Source organism: Temnothorax longispinosus, chromosome 4 (assembly GCF_030848805.1).
Source record: "Temnothorax longispinosus isolate EJ_2023e chromosome 4, Tlon_JGU_v1, whole genome shotgun sequence".
NCBI lineage: Eukaryota > Metazoa > Arthropoda > Insecta > Hymenoptera > Formicidae > Temnothorax > Temnothorax longispinosus.
The window spans coordinates 223,643-236,366 of record NC_092361.1 but is presented as its reverse complement, the minus strand read 5'-3'; the positions used below and the strand labels follow the sequence as shown (position 1 = coordinate 236,366).

The 12,724-nt window shown below is 44.8% G+C and overlaps 1 protein-coding gene across 1 annotated transcript in view; it reads right to left on the bottom strand.

Annotated features, from left to right (window-relative positions):
• The window catches only part of LOC139812375 (uncharacterized), a 319,731-nt gene extending 308,749 nt beyond the window's left edge, over nucleotides 1–10,982 (bottom strand). Inside the window, exon 1 of the mRNA XM_071777146.1 lies at nucleotides 8,912–10,982. The gene's annotated coding sequence lies outside the window, so the exon portion shown is untranslated. The remainder of the gene's footprint in view (nucleotides 1–8,911) is intronic.
• Between the last annotated feature and the right edge of the window lie 1,742 nt (nucleotides 10,983–12,724).

Genomic DNA, 12,724 nt, shown 5'->3' with positions numbered 1-12,724 from the left:
CGTAGAGAGAGGCTCGTGTCGGTTTTATCCCTTTCGTCGAGGGAGGGACACGTATGTATCGCGAAGTATCGCGACAACAGCGGCGACGCACGGCGAGACCAGTTACGTAGAAGGGCAGGCGCAATTCGCGGCGAGTTGTACGTACTAACGCGCAGTTACGCGTACAAGCTATTGTATCGCGGCGAGCGATATAAATCGCTGATGAAAAATCGCGTTGACAAAGGATCCGGCGCAGGCGAGCGCGCAACGTCCGTCCGGCGAGGGAAAAATCATGGGGACAAAGGAGCGGGCGCGACGGTATCGGCGCGCGATAACAGCCGGCGGAGGCTTGATACGTCTTATTAGTCAGTGGAATTAATCACCGGGACTTATAGCGACCTGTGGCGACATTTTTTTCGCGGCCTGCCATCGTCCTTTGTCTCGTTGCACGGGCGTAAGTAGCGGCGACAGTCTCTGCACTTCTGCTTATACATGCAATCTTTATCGCGATATTATTTGCAAATAAGAGAAATGTCTTAATCCCAGCATTGTCGTAGCATTTATAAAAGCTTGTTCGTTGATCTTAAGATATTGCGAATTGATGTCTTTCTATTATTTTGGTATAATGAAGTATATTTATATATAAACATGCTAAAAATTAATGCACAATGTATTGAGTAAGCACACCAATGAAAGATAATTCTCGCAAAAATAAATTACTTATTTGTCATATACGAATATACGTTTAATAAATATACCCTTTCACATTATTAAAATAAAACAACAGTTACATAAAACATGGAAATTATAGTGAAGATCGGCCGACCGTTTATCTAGAGCAGTTATACGAGGAAATGCATTGTCATTAAGTGAACGCGCAGCTAATATCGAAAGAAAGCGAATGCAATTTTTAACATAGGTGTACCCGTAGGCCTGACACTTGGAGGGTGACTAGGACGACACGGGGACACGATATTGAACGGTAGCCGTCAGCGTGCGATCCTATTAGCCCGCATTGTATGCTAATAAGCGCTTGTCGCCTGTGATCCGTGCTTATATCGCGTTATATCGTCGACAGCGGTTCTCAGTGAATCGCGCCTTTCCGTCGCGCGGCGATAATTTATCGCCTTATCGCGATTTCGTCGCGTGTCCGTCATTTCTTCAACACCGAATTGTCGAGACGATCCGAAATTCAAGCCGCGACGCCTTTGTTGACGTTCTAGTACGACGACGCAATTAATCGGAGCCAATTAAAGCGCGCAGTTACGTCGCGCTTCGCACGAAATTACTTATTCTCAAAGCAGACGGGGAATGAGAGACTGTTGCTAGGCGATTACGGTCGGATTACGGCCGATTTAACGCCCTAATACGTTTCGTCGATGGGTAAAAAAAAAGTTCCGGTAGGAGAAACCCGCGTTCAAAGGGTTACATAAAATTACTCTCCTTCTCTCTCTCTCTCTCTCTCTCTCTCGCGGCTTTACTGAAAAGTTCAGTTGGCAAACGCGAAGAGCAAAGGGACGCGAGAAAACGATGAAAAAGGGTCCCTCTCATCATCGGTTGATAAACAATTTACGGCCTAGTCTAATCTCTCTTGCGACCCTTTGCTGCACGCGATTTGAGTTTAAAGCGACGATGTAAATAATCGCTATCTTTCGTGATAAAACTTTTCTGTTATAATGGTGAACGTTATATACAGACAAGAGGGTAACGATTCCTCACAACTTACAAGAGAGGGCAAGAAATTAAAAGTTATTTACAGAGTTTAGAAATCGTTATTCACCGATCAAGGAGCAACGTGTCACGGTCTCTCCACCATTGCAATAATCCGGCAGTCTAATTTTCGCTATTGTTACGTATACAATGTGTGATGTGTGCAATTTTAAGCAGCCCTAAAGCATAGTTGGAACATTATATACGACCGATGAGGGTAAACTGTGCTTTAATGGGCACGTAAATTTTTTATGCGCCATTAAAATGATCATGAAAATGACCGCACACGTACACGCACGCATACACGCGTGTTTTTCACGGAGGACGGCGCAAGAGAGCGCGAGAGAGAGAGAGAGAGAGAGAGAGAGAGAGAAAGATAGAGAGCTTCTTAAGAAACGCGGAGTAAAGCTTTGGTGCAATGAATTTTTCTGCGGACGACTGAAACGAGTGTAATTAACGTTATGACTGTTGTTGGTGGTTATCCAACTGTGAGCCGGGGCCGGGGCTCATCTCAGAACCGTCGACTGGCCACTCGACTCGAGTGCGCGCGTGTGTGCGTGTACACACACGCGCAATTCACACACGCACATACACCACCGGCTTACATAAGCGCGCACCATGACGCTCGTGCGATACGCTCTATGCAAAGACTGAATTAGATATCAACAATTAACCGAGTGAAAGTACGGTAACGTAAACCAACATTAGATATATATCTGGAACGTTCAATCCATATCGGGGAAGGGCGAGTAATTACCGTCCGTAACGCTCAGCATTCTCGTAATTCAAGGTACAATCTCATTATGTCAACTTCATGCAAACCTGCTTGCGGGATTTCTCGTTTGCGTCTCTCGCACAATTGCTCAAAATGAAAGGTGTGTGTTTACGCGAGACGTATCCTCTTTCCGTTTCATCCTCGACATGTTCTGCAAGCTCCATTATTACTTTCCCCCCTCCCCAGTTGGTCTCTTAAATTACATTATTCAATGTCTTATTCTTGACACGTATATAAGCTATTTTTATACGTATAACATTCAATTACATTTTCGTTTAATCAATCATTCCGCGATAATATTCTGTCGGCGACTGTAGAGATAGCTACTCAAGTTAAAGAAATTTTAAGGTCAGATAAATATATAAGCCGAACGGAACGTGCTTTACTGAAATGACGTTTGTACAAGATATTAAACGAGACAATGTCAACACTCCATGCGCTGGTGTGCCGAATTTATTAGTATAATGTATTTCTCGCATCGGTAGCTAAATTATGTCCGACACAGAAACAGAGAGATCGCGCAGTGACGGTATCGTAACATGTACATCGAGAAATCCCATCTCGTGGACGGGATCAGGGATCAGGGTCTAGGCGTCGTCGACGTAGCCGGCGGCCGAGATACGGCGCGGCGCGTCGACATAATTATGCTACGCGCCGTCAAGTAGATGAAGCTGATACGGACGCAGAAGCCGTTTAAGCGCCTCCGAGAGCATAAATAATCCTATTAAACGTGTCATTGGTTGTGTCAACAATCTGACAGGCGGCAGCCTATCTCGGTCGCCGTGCTGCTGCCGGTTGTAGGAACGCGCGCCGGTTATGTGCACGCAGATACGCGCGTTTAACACGTGGGTCGGCCGGTACAAGTCAATGTCAGGAAGTCACGGAAGTGATCTCATCGGCGACGGGAGCGCGACGGGTGCGCGCGGGGCATTATGCAATGTTCATTATTCTGCTCGCTCGGGTGGGCGCGCGCGCACGCGCGTATTAATTCGCTCGTAAAAAGCCGCGGTAAAGTTCACACGTGAGGCACACGGAGATATAGAGAAAGAGAAAGAGAAAGAGTGAGAGAGAGGTCCGTTCGGGGACCGATGGCATTTCGAGTGGCGGCGCGGTCGATCTCTCGCTAGGAATTGAAGAACCGTCCGTTTACAGTTAAGAGCAACGCGTCGCAAGGCTCGCCACCTGTTTGCCCGTTCGGCTGTTCCGCAAGCCACTCCACGGCATTGCCGACTCGATGCGCGGGTAAATAAGGAGTACGCGATATGAAACACGGCGCGCGCGGCTCGAGTGTCGTCAAGGAGGGCCCCGGATTACGTGTGCAAGGTGTCACAAAGTGATTTTTAATTTCGTCTAGAGACTATTTGTATTATTTGCAGTCAACGTTTTCTCAACGGGAACGTCGCGGAATCGATATCCTTCGAGTTATCGGTAAATAAAAAATGTACAGCTTTTACGGCTTGTAAATTAAATCCCGCAGATGAATGACGAAATGTCGTCGTCGTTCGACTTCACGAGCGGGACTTCATCTTCGTAGAATTTTTATTCGAGACATGACTATTCAAATATTCGGCACTAAAAATTAACAGGCAAAATTAATTTTCCACATTGTTGATATGCAAAAAGATTATTAAAGGCTTGTCTTAAAAAACATTGCTCGATATTCTCACTTTTGTTTAAAACGAAATATGTTAAGCTGAGTCCAAACTTTATTTCTTTGTTTCCGAAGATTGCGTATAGATCTAAACTATAACTAGGCATATTTAATATTTTCATTTTAATATTTTTGCGTTAAATGCGCGGTGAAAATGTTGACCGTCGAAGAGTCGGCATGATAAAGAGATTGATAAAGAGACTTCTCTAAAGTAGTACGTCGCTATTAAATGTTAGACCATTGCCTAATTGGGAGCTACGCAAACGGCTCACGAACAATTTCTCGCGCGTTTCTAATCCGAGGAAAAAATGTACATCCACATAAAACTCCAGCCGGTCGCGGCAATTAGGCCAAAGATTACGCTTGTGCTGCTTGATAGCCAAAACCGTTAACGAATTAGGAAACAGTTTTTCCTTACTTACATAAATAACGCGGCTGATTTAACTAGATAAGCACATTTGCGCAATTCCGACAAAATTTACCATTTTAATTTCGATATTTATGGAATTCAGTTTCTGGTTGAATACATTTTTGAATATTCCGAAATCTCTCTTGACAATGCAATGTTTAGTCGTGTTGGAAATAATCTCAATATAACATTGTTTTACAAAAAAAAAATACGGAACATAATAAATGTAAAATATGTAATATTCATGTAAAAATAATAGCTTCGTCAAATCTTGAATCTCAAGTTGAAATATAGGTAGTGTCTATTCAATGCAACGCAAAAATAACGTATGTGTGTGTGTGTGTGTGTGTGTGTGTGTGTGTGTGTGTGTGTGTGTGTGTGTGTTCTTAAAATCCAATTTATCGTCTCGTAACCTAGCCAAATTTAGAAAAGAGCAAGGGTCTATAAAGGTTCGCATCTAACGGGTCAAGTTTCTCACACGAGAAACCTGGATCGCGTTAAGATCGGCGATGTCGGTCACTGTTTTAATTAAGATCACAACCTGAGGAATGAATTTAAGACGGCCAGTTTGCGAAGTTGACGGCAGGATAAAAAAACAGATGCACCAAAGAAAACAGAGGAGATCCGCTATCTCGATAAGATATGGGAGTGATACGTGCCAACGTCGCGCCTATCTCCAATGAGATAGAAAAAGAGAGGAAAACGGAGAGAGGGGAAGAGAGAGAGAGAGAGAAAGAGGGAAGAGACTGAACTATTCTTTGGTGCCACGGGACTCTCACGTTAGGCGCGATTAACAGTACTTCACGTAGGCTATAACTTTCCGGACACGCTTCGACACGAGGCTTTGTCGCCGGTGCCCCGGTGGCGAACCCCCTCATAAACCTGACAATTACATCCGAAGCCTGCGCGTACCCAACCGCCGAGAGAGTCGCAAATGAAATAACTACGAGCGACTAATAACGCCGCGCCTCCTCCTCCTCCTCCCCGTTTCCCGCCGGCTACGAGGAAATGTTACTCGCCGGATTGCATCGCCGCGAGTAAACTGAATTAAGAACGTGCGACCGCAAATTAAGACGCGCTCCACGCGTGCACACGCATATGCATATATAGGATATACGAGGTATCGCATCGTTGCACGGACCACCCCTGTGACAACCAAACATTTATCTTCGTCAGTGACAAGGCCAGAATTATTGGGTACTTATGTGAAAATGCTGTTTCCATCATTTCGACCGTATCTGCTTAATTGCATTGTAAATTTTGGCGTTGCTTCCCCAAACGTTAATGACAAACAGATGAAAGATAAAGCATGGTAATAATTGAAAGGTACAGGTGAAAAACGATCAACGTCCAGCCAGAGTAATTTCAAAAAATTTAAATTTCAAGACAAAGATATATCTTAGGAAGTTAGAAAAAATTTGAATTAGTACAAAATTTAGTGAATAGCGGAGTGCAGCCTTAGTGTTTACTTTATTAGTGTTTACATTGTACGATGGAATCTGACGGTTTTTCCTTAGCGCGTGGATTATGATCATTTTTTCCCCCAGCACAGTACATCTTTTGGCTTATTTCCAATGAATTGTAACTGTTCTTAATCAAAACAGATAAGAATTATGAAAGTTCTTTGAAAATGCTATAAGGTAGCATGATCAGATCAATTTCGATAAAAAGTGCATCGTTTTTCTCCTGTACCCTTCAATTGCATAATGATAATTCTATTACTATCATTTACTATTATTTATTATTTACTATAATTCTATTAATATTATTTTCATTTTACCGTAGCTGTTCTATAAACAAAATGATATTTTAATGCAACGTTTCATGTTGGTATACAGAGATATAACAAATGATAAAAAAAATTCAGTATTATTATTTTTATCATAACATTATTAATTTCGTATCGTCTGCTCAAGCAAATGTAAAGCAACGAGCATAAAAAAGTAGCAGTTACACCCTCCCGTAAAATATTTTATGGCTACTTCTAATTCTGAAGCTTTTAAATACATTCTTTACGAGGTTTTAATACATTCGCTTCTATCGCGATAAAACTCGCGTTGAAAACTACGCCTGCATGATCATCGTGCTGTTATCACTCGTGGCTCGTTCCGACAAATTAATACGCGTACTAAATATATACGGACACGCGCGATCAAGTGCCCACTTCAGAAAGAATTTCTATTCTATCGTAGTGAAGAGATAATAGGGTTCGTATTACCCCGATGCACGCGAGATTAGCCCTCAAGTGCGCGGCTTTATATATGTATACAAAGCGAATTTTCGATGCTCCGAGTACTCTCCCCTATGAAGTTTAAACTGAAAACGCGCGACTGCTCAATCTGTAAAGAGCCTTCTCTGACCCTTCTTTCCTTTCTGAATGGGAAGGTTCAGAGGATCATTATTTATTTAAAAAATAACACTTGAATTTGCAGTGAGCATTCGTAGCTATCGACGCGACAAGGAAACTTACCGCGATATACAGATTTAATAATGGGTAATTAGCGAGGTAATTAGCGAGATCTTTAATATGTATGCTACTGTCAATATCCGGTTACTCGAAGAAAAGAACTCGAGGAAAAGAAAGAGAAAGAGACGAAGCAGAAAACGCGTGGAAGTTACGTTAAACGCGCGCAGTAAAAATCGACGTTTAAAGTGAATATTGATAACTAACGTAGTGCGTCGCTAATAGTGTGATCGATACTAAGCGAAATGTTACCCGCTCATCAGATAATGCTCACTGCAAATTCAAGTGTTATTTTATCTGAAGCTCTTCTTACACAACATTTCTTGCCATTTTAAGATCCATTTCTATACCAATGTAGAATAATTTTAATCGCGGTTTAACTTTTCTTTTCATCTTTTTCAAGTTTTCAAAATTAGAGAAAGATAAAAGGTATAAGTTAAACCATGATCAAAGTTAATCTGCATCGGTAGAAACGGAAATAAATCACGTTTAACATGGTTGAAATCGTATTCACTTTTAATTTAATACGATTAAACGTGTTAATTTAACACGCAACAAAACATGCAAAACGAGCTTCAGTCAAATTTGTCATTTTGAGACGTTTACGCGTGTAGAAATAACACACTTGGATTTACAGCGCTCATGTTCAGCTAGAGGCAAGCGGATTCACCTGCCTCTCGCGTTTAATATTCATAACTCGTAACGGACGAGGACGACGTAATCACGAGTACGTAAGAAACGGACGCTCGTCCCCGTAGGAGGTCATTCGAAGCGCGAAATCTGCGACGACGCGACGGCGACGAAGACGACGGAGAGTCGTTCCTAAGTTGCATTCCATACGCGACGGCCGAGGACGGGGGAGGACGAAGGTAGATAGAAGGCGAAGATCGATAGAGGTTCGTCGACTTTGCGACTGACCGACGACTCCGTCGCTTGATATGCCGATGGGTTTAGTTCATAACTTTCCTGAAGAGTTACGGAAGCAGCTTACCCGCGGTAGCGTCAAGAAACCGAGGATTTGCATAATCGTAAACAGTCGGACGTCAATAAATCTGAAATGTGAGATGTGAGATAAAACGGTGCTTAATTTCTTTGCCGAAGGAGCGTCTCGAAACATCTGCTACCTAAATACGCGTGGTGCTTCTTATTTGGATTCTTCGTTAAGTGAATCTACAGAGAAAAGGAGAGTTTTGTCAGAACTTCACGTTATCCTGAACGAATATTTCAGTTCGATCTAAAATTCCCCTAAATTTAAAGGATTTAAAATCCTTAAATTAACCAACAAATAGTGTCTCACGATTTATGTGTTCTTTCTGTCAGAATTTTTTTGTTATCATGAATATTTCAGTTTGAATAAAAATTCCCCTAAATAAAATCCCTCAAATTGACCAATAATTCGTGCTCCACTGTTTATATGTTCTTCCGATATATAAGTCGCAAAAAATCATTTTGTTATTTTTATATAACTTATAGCTTACTACAGCTCTTAAATGTATAAGTTTTCGTAGCATTCGGAGTATTTTTAAATAAAAAATGACCTCCTGGTCCCTTCCCACCTAGAAGAGAGAAAAGTGTGAAGCTGATGCGCGTTTTCAGTTTTCGAACCTCACAAGGGAGAATATACCCGGAGCATCGCGAGCATTCGCTTTGCATGCATGCAAAGCTGCGCACTTAAGGGTTAAACTAAACTCGACTGAATTTTACAAGATAACGTCAAGAGAAAATTGTGTGAGCAGCACCGCGCTCGCCTAGCGCCACAGTTTAACACACGCCGTATATGTGTCGGAGCATGTGTCGTACACATTCGCGTCGAGCAACGACGGCGTAATCTCGTATAAACTTGTACGATCGAGAGGCGTCCGCCATCTTAATTGCGTCTATTTCGCGACTGGGGTCGGGCGAATAGTTTCGCATGTCACTCACCGAATCCTCCTGAGCTCCGTGGACGCTCCCGGAAACCGTTTTTTTGCACCTCGCGCCTCCTCGCTTAATCCAGGCGCCTATCACAGACTTTCCACACCTTTCCGCGATTCGTTCAGCACGCACTCGCACTCCCGGGGGGCGACGCGACGGAAAGATCGCCCGACGCGACGGTCAACGGTCCGAGTCCGAGTCCTTCTGGCCTTCTCAATCGCGCTCCTTCCCGAAGATTCGCGGCGAGGCACAAATGAACACGATTGTCACAAACAGTGCGTGATTCCGCTCGCGCCGGCGAACACGCGTTTAGCGTGTCCGATCCGAATTTCCTCGCCCCTTCACGCGACCCGAACTGCCGAACCGTGCGAGACTCACGAAACTTGGGACGCCTCGAAGAAGACTGTCGAAGATTCACGCGCGACGCGCGACCTGCGCGACTTCTCTCGCGAGCCGTTTGAAAATTTTCAAACGACAGCCAACTTCGCACCGATTGCACGGCCGAGAGATGGCGCGTGACGGAACCGCGGGCTCGCGCGTTGTTTTGAACGCGGCGCGACGAGGGAGATATTTATCCGCCCCCTCCCCAAAAAAACTATCTACACGTTTTCGGCGCACTGTTTACGGGCGACGGGTCACATTACTCCCGTGCGACGACGACGACGTTGCCGCTGATCCGCGAGCCGACGGATCGCGCGCGGCCGTGAGAACACTCGAGATCCCGCGACGGGCATAATCCAATAACGCACGGCGTTCGGACGACGTCGCCGGGCGCCGTTTCCCTCCTCGTCTCGTTTCTTGACACACGATGCGCGTCCGAGGGTGTCGGCCGCTCCGTGCTCCGGTAGCCTCGCTCGATGATCTCCTCGCCGCGCGGGGAATCGCGTCGTCGCGCGGCAACGTTCACGTCGATGCGGTCGGCAGGAGAGGCAGCAGCAGCAGCATCACCACTGGCCGGATCATCTCGTCGCGGGCGACTCGACGCGCCGGCGTTCGCTCGCGCGTGGTAATACGTGGTCGCTCGTCGCGAGCTGCCGGCACGACGGCATGGCGCGGGTAAACGCGCGCGTGCGTTTTCCGAGCCGACGTTAGAACCGCACCACACCACCGTGCACCGGGGAAACGTCCTCTGACCGTCGTCGGCGCACCCGTAGTCCGTACTGCCGCCGTACAACCCGGTAACGACGGAAACCGCGCGGGACGCGGCGCGACGCGGCGCGGCGCGAACGGGGGAGGGGGGACGGGCGACTTGGTGGGCGACGGGCGACGATGCGCGACGACGTGCGACGATGACGCGCGAACGGAGCCGCTGGTGGCCGACTGCCGCCGACGGATGAACGAGCGGACGGACAGACGAGACTGGTGGACGGGCGGGTGCCGGGTGGGCGGACAGGGCGCGCTGAGCGCTCCGAACGATCAGCTGATCGCCACGCGCGCGCTGCTGCTACTCGGCGACTCGACGTCAGCGACTGGCCCTGGCTCCTCCACCGGTGGGGTTGCACGGGTTGCACCCGCGGCGACTCATCTCGGAGAGATTCGCTCGCTTCCTCGCCGCGTTATCTCTGCAACGTGCGTGCAATGCACGCACGCACCGCCGCCTTCCTCCGGTGTGTGTGTGTATATTATCGCGCACGTGCGACACCGCCGACGCGGCCGTCTCGCGTGCTTGCTTGCGCGCGGTGCGCACGCACGTGGGCACGCGCGCGTCAATGACGGCGCGCGCAAATATCAGGGGTATTCTCTCTCTCTCTTTTTCACGTGGCTTCGATTTCTTTCTTTTTCTCTTTGTTCCTTTAAAACGTCGATTCGCGCGGCAGGAGACACGTGCGAGAAAAGAGCGAGACGGAAGAAGGCGCGAGAGCAGACTGAAAGAGAAGGGGGGAGAGAGAAACAGGGAGAACGACACAGAGAAATGAGAGAGAAAAGAAAGAAAGAGTGTCGTCGTCGTAGACCGACCTAAGCACCTAAGCACCGGACTCGTCACACGGCTTTGAACGGCGAGCGACGGCCGAGCGTGACAGCTGAAGGAAAATCACGAGGCGAGCGTGGTGATGGCGCGAGCGACAACGTACGCCATCCGCTCGTGTCGGCAGCCGGGCGTGCACTGCCTTCCCGAGTCGTCGGTTGGCTCTCCATCCTCGACTCCGGCTCCGGCTGGCTGGCATGGCTCGTTCGCTCGCTCGCTCGCTCGATCGCGCGCGACCGGAGTCGCCGCTCGCCCGTATCGCGTGCGCCGCGACGACGGCGATGGCCCGGCGATGGTGCTTGATGGGGCACCGCACGCGGTAGAGAAGGATAAGGCAAGGCAATCAATTAGGAGATATCGATTCGAATCAAGGTACTTTTCGGGAACACGGGAAAGGATCGAGTAACTCTTGATCTTTTCGTCGGTGCCGGTTGTACCTGACGTCTCGATCAGCACTAACCTGGGTCAACTTAGCGTTTTGCTTTCCTACCTGATATACAAAGATTGATAGCTTGTTTTAGCTTCATTTTTATGGATAATGTAAAATAATAATAATATACAATACGATTAATTAGAGAAGATTCCATTTTTGGTGTCAGTCTAGATCTTAATAGGCTAATAATAATATTTCGGTGTTTTGTATGCTTTTTCCAACTCTTAAAACACAGATTTTTGTTAGAACAGTAAATCCACTTACTTAAATCGATAATCGATCTAACTTTTGATGCTAATAAGCGACCTTTGTAAAGCAGTCATTGTAAAGAATTTATTGCGAAAAATATCACTCCAATCAAGGTTCAAACTTGAACCTCCTTACAACCCACAACGAATATCTTTACTAATTCGATAATAATAATATGTATGTATGTATATACCTATAAATGCACACAATTAAATTTGAATATCTGTAATCAACGATAATAATAATTAGCATTTATTGCGTAGTATGATTTAATGCTAGAAAAGTATAATATAAAGTACCAATCGTCATTATTATTAATCTAGTAAAATTTGGAATAAAATTTAGCGCAAAACGCGAATAAAAATGGAGCTGGAAAAATATAGAATAAATACATAATTTTTCAAAGAACATTGAAATTTATATCAATGAATAAATCGAATATCATCTGTCTCTCCTTAGAGCAATAAAATGAAAGAGCATCTTTTCTCTCGCGTCATTCGTATCATTATTGATGTACTTTCTCTTGAACTTATCGCTTCACATAATTTAATTCGATTTAAGCTTTCAGATCTTACACCAACACTGAGAAACAAATTTGTTAATCCAAAAAAGTATTTAGTCCGATACGAGCAACTAAACATGTTAGTTAGTTAACTAAACATTAGTTGTTTCAACAATTATTAAGTTGCACTGAAAAAGATATAATGCAACCTTCATTTCAACCTTTAAAATTTTTTAATCAAGAATTAATTAATTTAACTAATGTTTAGTTAAACTACCTAAAATATTTAGTTGCTCGTATCGGACTTAATATTTTTTGGGATTAATAAATTTTTTTCTCAGTGAAGTTATTGAAAAGCTTTCATAATGTCTCGTTTCGAATACAAATAAATTCTAAAATACAGTGAATATAATAGCGTTCATCCGAAATAGAAATTACTGTTCTGAGAATAAAATTATTGTCAGTAGTATAAAAGAATATGCATATAGCAAAGCAATATTGAAAATATATTAGACTTTTTTTTTAGGAAACAAGGGAAATAGAAAGCGCAAATTTTTCGATATTCTGTTACCATAAACGCGATCGTGAACGAGATGGGTCATTCAAATCGATCTTTAAATATCTTTGACCTGTTATCTAACAAAATATCTTATGAAAAGCGCAAGTGCTATA